We start from the raw sequence: 6,429 nt of genomic DNA, 5'->3' as shown, positions 1-6,429 counted from the left end.
TGGAACTTGGAGCCTGAACCCACCCAGGTTCACTGCCTGCTAAAACAAAAATATCAACATTCTCCATAGGACTTAAACAAAGCACAGAGTCTCATAACATAATATTCAAAACATTCAGGATGCCATCCAGAATTATTCAGCATATGAAGAACCAGAAATATCTGAACTCATATGAGAAAAAGACAATTAACACATACCAATGCTGATTTTTTAAACTGAAGTAAGTATAGTTATTATATCAGTTTCAGGTGTACAACATAGTGACTAAATATTTTTAGATTATACTCCATTTAACCTTATTATAAAATAAAGACTATATTTCCCTGTGCTATACAGTATATCCCATGTTGTTTATCTACTTTATTACGAGTGCTGATTTGACACAGATGGTTCAGTTATCTGATAAAGCACTAAAGAAGCTATTATAAAAGTGTTCCAGGAAGTAAGGGCGAACACTCTTAATACAACTGGAAAGAAAAATATAAAGTCTTAGTAAAGAAATGGGAGCTATAAAGAATGAACTGAGAACTTTATAATAAAAAATACAATTACTATATATGTTTTGCTTTTTAGGGCTGCACCTGCAGCATGTGGAAGTTCCTAGGCTAGGGGTTGAATTGGAGCTACAGCTGCCAGCCTAAGCCACAGCCACAGCAACTCCAGATCCAAGCCATGTCTGCAACCTACAACATAGCTCACGGCAACACAGGATCCTTAACCCACTAAGCGAGGACAGGGATTGAACCCCCATCCTCACAGATACTAGATACCCAGTGAGCCACAACAGGAACTCCCAATAACTATATTTTTTAAAAATATCACTGGATGCAATTGAGATGGCAAAAAAGAATCAGTTAATTAGAATACAGATCAATAGAAACTGTCTGAAAACAGAGAACAATTTCTTTAAAAAGTACAGAGCCTAAGGAACTTGTGAGAAACTATCAAAAGGTCTTCTATTTGTATTATCAGAGTTCCAGACAAAGAGAAAAAGAAATAGGGAGTTCCCATTGTGGCACAGTGGAAACGAATCTGACTAGGAACCATGAGGTTGCAGGTTCCATCTCTGGCCTTGCTTAGTGGGTTATGGATCTGGCACTGCCGTGAGCTGTGGTGTAGGTTGCAGACGCAGCTTGGATCCCATGTTGCTATGGCTGTGGTGTAAGCCAGCAGCAACAGCTCTGATTAGACCCCTAGCCTGGGAACCGCCATATGCCACGGGTATGGCCCTAAAAAGACAAAAAACAAAAAAGAAAAAGGAAAAGAAATAAGAGCTAATACCCCATTAACTCAGAAAAAAGTATCAAAAACACTTAAATTAACATATGTTGGTGAGGATGTAGAGAAACTGGTATCCTCATGCCAGGCTTGTGGTGATATAGAATGCTGTAGCCACCACAGAAAAGCCTGTCAATTTCTCAAAATGTTAAATATAGAATTACAACATGACTTTGCAATTCCACGCTTAAGAGTATACAAAAAGAACAGAAAAAAAGACTCAAACAGATACTTGTACACAAATGTTCAGAGCAGCATTATTTACAATAGCTACAAAGTGGAAATAACCCAAATGTATATCAACAGATAAACAAACAAAATGTGGCATATATACTCAAGGGAATATTATTCAGTCATAAACAAGAATGAAATTCTGAAATAAGCTACAACATAGATGAAACTTGAAAACTTTATGCTAAATGAAATAACAGAGAAATAAAACAATAAAAAGTCACTAGAGGAGTTCCCATCTTGGCGCAGAGGGAACAAATCCAACTAGGAACCATGAGATTGCAGGTTCGATCCCTGGCCTTGCTCAGTGGGTTAAGGATATGGCGTTGCCGTGAGCTGTGGTGTAGGTCGCAGATGCAGCTTGGATCTGGTGTTGCTGTGGCTGTGGTATAGGCCGGCAGCAAGAGCTCTGATTAGACCCCTAGCCTGGGAACCTCCGTATGCCACGGGTGCAGCCCTAAAAAGACAACAACAACAACAACAAGTTACTAGAGACTAGGGGGAAGAGAAATGGGTATTTAATATCTTTATGGAGATAGAGTTTCTGTTTGGGATAACAAAAAAGTTCTGGCAATAAATAGTAGTGATGGTTGTACAACATGATAAATGTACTGAATACCACTGAATTGTATACTTAAAATGTTAAAATAGTAAATTTTATGTTATGGATATTTTACCAAAATTTTAAAAAGGGTTCCCCACTGACCAAAAAACTTGCCAAATTTGGCAAAAGACAGAAACCTACAGATTCAAGAAGTCAGCAAATCCCAAATAGGATTATTCTAAAGAAATTCACACTGAAACACATCATAGTCAAACTGCTGGAAACCAGAGACAAAATAAGTTGAAAGCAGTCAAAGAAAAATAACACCTTATTACAGAGGAAAAATACTTCAAATGACTGCTGGTTTCTTACTAGGAAGCATGGAGACCCAAACAAAATGGCACACTTTTTAAAGTGCAGGAAGAAAAAAAATCTGTGTACTTGAAATTCTATATCTGGATAAAATGTTATTTAGGAACCAAGGTGAAATAAAGGCATTCTCAGATGAAGGAAAACTAAGAGAATTTGTTATCAGATCTAATCTTAAAAAATAATAATAATAATTAAAGGAAGTTCTTCAGACAAAAGGAAAATGAAACCTAAAGGGAACCAGGCATATCATTAATAAAGGATGAGCAAAAGAAATGGCAAATTTCTGAGTAAATTTAATAAACTATTCTCTCTTGAATTCTTTAAAATAACATTATCTAATGGAGTTTTTAATGAATATATATATATATAATATATATGACAATCACAACATAACACAAGGAGGATAAAAGGAAATATGGTGGTAAGTTTTCTACATTCCACGTTAAGAGGTAAAATATTTATCCAAAGAAAAATGTGAAAAGTTAGGTATGCAAATTGTGTAGCGACTCTAGAAAATAGTTTTTTACCTTCTTATAAAGTTAAACATACATTTAAATGTGACTCAGCAATCCTTCTCAGAGGTATTTACCCCAAAGAAATGAAAACTTATGATCACACAAAAGTATGTACATGAAAATTTATACCAACCCTGCTTATAATCACTAAAAAAGAAATAACTCATATGTCATTTAAAACATGAATGGATAAACACACTTAGTTCATCCATATAATGGATAGTTAGCCAGAAAAAGGAATCAACTATTAATATATACAACAGCTTATATGTATTTCATAGGCATAACACTAAGTGAAAGGAGCCAGTCTCAAAAGGTTACATAAAGTATTATTCTATTTATATAATATTCTCAAAAAGACAAAACTATAGTAACAGAGACCATGGCAGTGGTTGCAATACACTGAAGAATTAAAATGTGAATCAGAGTGAGAATTTTAACTAACATTACTCAGTAAGTGATAAAACAAGTAGACAAAATCAGTTAGGATATAAAAGGTTTGAATCATAAAAATGAAGAAAATTAACATAATGGACATATGTAGAACATGTACCCAACAACAGCAGAATATATATCTTTCAAGTACATATGAAACATTAAACAAAAGTGACATTTACTCAACTATGAAGAAAATTTCAACGCATGTCAAAGGCCGAAATCATGCAGGATATATTCTCTGTATAGCACTATAATAAAGATACTATTACACATCTACCAAAATGGATAAAATTAAAGAGACTGACCATACCAAGTACTGGTGACAATTTGCAACAACTGAAACTCTCATATAATGCTGATGAAAATATAAAACAATGTAGCCCCCATGGAAAAACAGTTCAGAAATTTCCTGAAGAATTAAACATACACTTACCATGTGACACAGTCATCCCACTCTTAGTATTTATCAGAGGTAAATGAAAATATATGTCCATACAAAGATTTGTATTTGATGTTCGCAGAAGCTTATGAGAGCTGAAAACTGAAAACAACCTTTACTGGTTTTCTGTGCTGCATAAAAGAATTACTACAAACTAATGCCTTAAAAGAGTTATTTTATTTAAATTAATTTTTAATAGGCAATTCACTAACATAGTTAAAAAGGTCAAAGATATATATAGGTATAAAGTGAAAAGTCTTCATTGCACTCTGGACCCCAAGGCATCTACTTTCCCTCCCTACTGCAACCTTTGTTTAGAGAGTTTTTAAAGAACTATTTTGTGCATATAAAAGCACACGTCTTTATGTGCATGCATGTAGATGTGTGCACACATGTGCATTTATATTTTGGTGTGAGTATAGAGAATGAATGGTACATGTCAGGCTATTATCATTGGTTATTTGTGTGTGTTGGTTAAGGGGGAAAATAGAAATAAAGAAAATCTATTTCTTTAACACATTTGTATCATTTAACTATTGATCTAATTCTAGTCAAAAGCTCAGGCTTTTGAGGAGCAGATTACCTTTACAAATTTTTTATTCTTTCTGTGCTACAATTTCCTTATTTACAAATGGAGGTACTAATAGTTTCTATCTCATAAGATTTGGGGGACAATTACAGCAAATAATTGATACAAAGTACTTTTAGTCTAAAGCCTAGCATTTAGTAAATGGTTCACAAATGTTAACCATAAAAATAAGCATCTTAAACTAATTTTTAGAAGACAAGAATATTTCAAAAGGGTCTAAGCATCCAAATAAAGAAGCTAGAAAAAGGACAAAATAAACTTAGAGAAATGTGAAAGGGACATTTCAGATCAAGAGTATAAATTCACACTTTAAACTCTCCTTATGGAGTTCCCGTCATGGCTCAGTGATTAACGAATTTGACTAGGAACCATGAGGTTGTGGGTTCAATCGCTCAGTGGGTTAAGGGATCCAGTGTTGCTGTGAGCTGTGGTGTAGGTTGCAGATTTGGCTCGAATCCCGAGTTGCTGTGGCACTGGCGTAGGCCGGTGGCTACAGCTCCGATTGGACCCCTAGCCTGGGAACCTCCATATGCCACAAAGTGTGGCCCTGGAAAAAGACAAAAAAAAAAAAAAAAAAAAAAAAACCCCCACCTCTCCTTATGCTTTATATATGTAAATTATAGATTCGATTAACAACAAGAAGAGGACTGATTCATGCTCAAATACAAAACAAGCATTTCTTTGTGTCATAAACAGAAGGCAACAAAGTAGAAAGATATGGCTAAAGCTATAGCCCTGCAGATTTCTCAGTCCAGGAAGCAGCTAGAAGCCACTGGGAGTGTTTACTTCTCTGATGTGACAAAAGCACTACATATAGGTGGCATGGAATCATGGTATATAGTTGCACTCTGTGTGAAAATAGCTGGTGATCACTGTCTGATGTTACTGCTTATGTAAACCTCTATATTATTGGTGAGATAAACAGAGAAAATTTCAGAGAGACTTGGGCAAAGCTGCATACTACCTCTAATACTGGGCCAGCTGCGGCCCCAAACCACTTTGGGGCAGGAGTTTCTAGCCATGGAGGCCTAATTTTGTAGTAGGGTCCTGGATGAGCAGAGGGAGGAAACTGCCAAACAGGGAGGCATGAGCACAGAAGGAGGAGAGAAGGAAAAACAAAACACTGAAAATGAATCTGCAGGTGAAAATTCCAAATCGTCTGATGAAAATTAATATTAAGAAAAAGGGCTTACTTCGGCAGTACATATATTAAAATTGGAATGATACAGAGAAGATTAGCATGGCCCCTGCACAAGGATGACACGCAAATTTGTGAAGAATTTCATATTTTTCTCTAAATTAAAAAAAAAAAGGAAGAACTAGGATGGAGGAAACCACAATTGGAAAGCAGTCACTTAAATAAGCCAGCATACAGATCCAAACATGAAGATGTTAATTTAAAAAAAAAAAAAAGACATATCATGCAATGTGGCTAAGGGAAGTAAGAAAAAATAGATTCTTTTTTTAATCTTAATGATGTGTTTGAGCCTATATGATTATCAGGCAAAAGCAAGCAGTTATAGGAAGGGGTTAACATACTTAAAAAACAGGGAAACCACAAATCAAAGCCAAACATTACATTCACAAAAACTGAAAAGAAAAATACTCAAGTATAAAATAAATGGAAACCATCCAACCAAAAAAATAAAATTAGAAAAGAGAAACATAGAGTCAACTAGAAAACAAGGCTTAAAATGGCAATAAATAAATAAATATCTATCAATAATCACCTTAAATGTCAATGGACTGAATGCTCCAATCCAAAGACACAGAGTGGCAGATTGGATAAAAAAGCAAAAACCTTCAATCTGCTGCCTACAGGAAACTCACCTTAGGGCAAAGGATAAATATAGATTGAAAGTGACAGTATGGGAAAAGATATTTCATGCCAATGGACAAAGCAGGAAAAGCAGGAGTAGCAATACTCATATGAGACAAAATAGACTTTAAAATGAAGGCCATAAAGAAAGACAAAGAAGGACACTATTTAATGGTTAAAGGATCCACTCAAGAAGAGGATATT

At 35.0% G+C, this 6,429-nt stretch overlaps 1 non-coding gene across 1 annotated transcript; it reads left to right on the top strand.

Moving 5' to 3' along the window:
• The first annotated feature begins 5,595 nt into the window (after positions 1 to 5,595).
• On the top strand, positions 5,596 to 5,698 carry LOC125121817 (U6 spliceosomal RNA). Its single transcript, XR_007133668.1, has one exon. It is a non-coding gene; the product is annotated as a U6 spliceosomal RNA (small nuclear RNA).
• The last annotated feature ends 731 nt before the right edge of the window (positions 5,699 to 6,429 follow it).

Source organism: Phacochoerus africanus, chromosome 2 (assembly GCF_016906955.1).
Source record: "Phacochoerus africanus isolate WHEZ1 chromosome 2, ROS_Pafr_v1, whole genome shotgun sequence".
In the NCBI taxonomy this organism is placed as follows: domain Eukaryota; kingdom Metazoa; phylum Chordata; class Mammalia; order Artiodactyla; family Suidae; genus Phacochoerus; species Phacochoerus africanus.
This window is presented reverse-complemented; position numbering and strand designations above follow the sequence as displayed.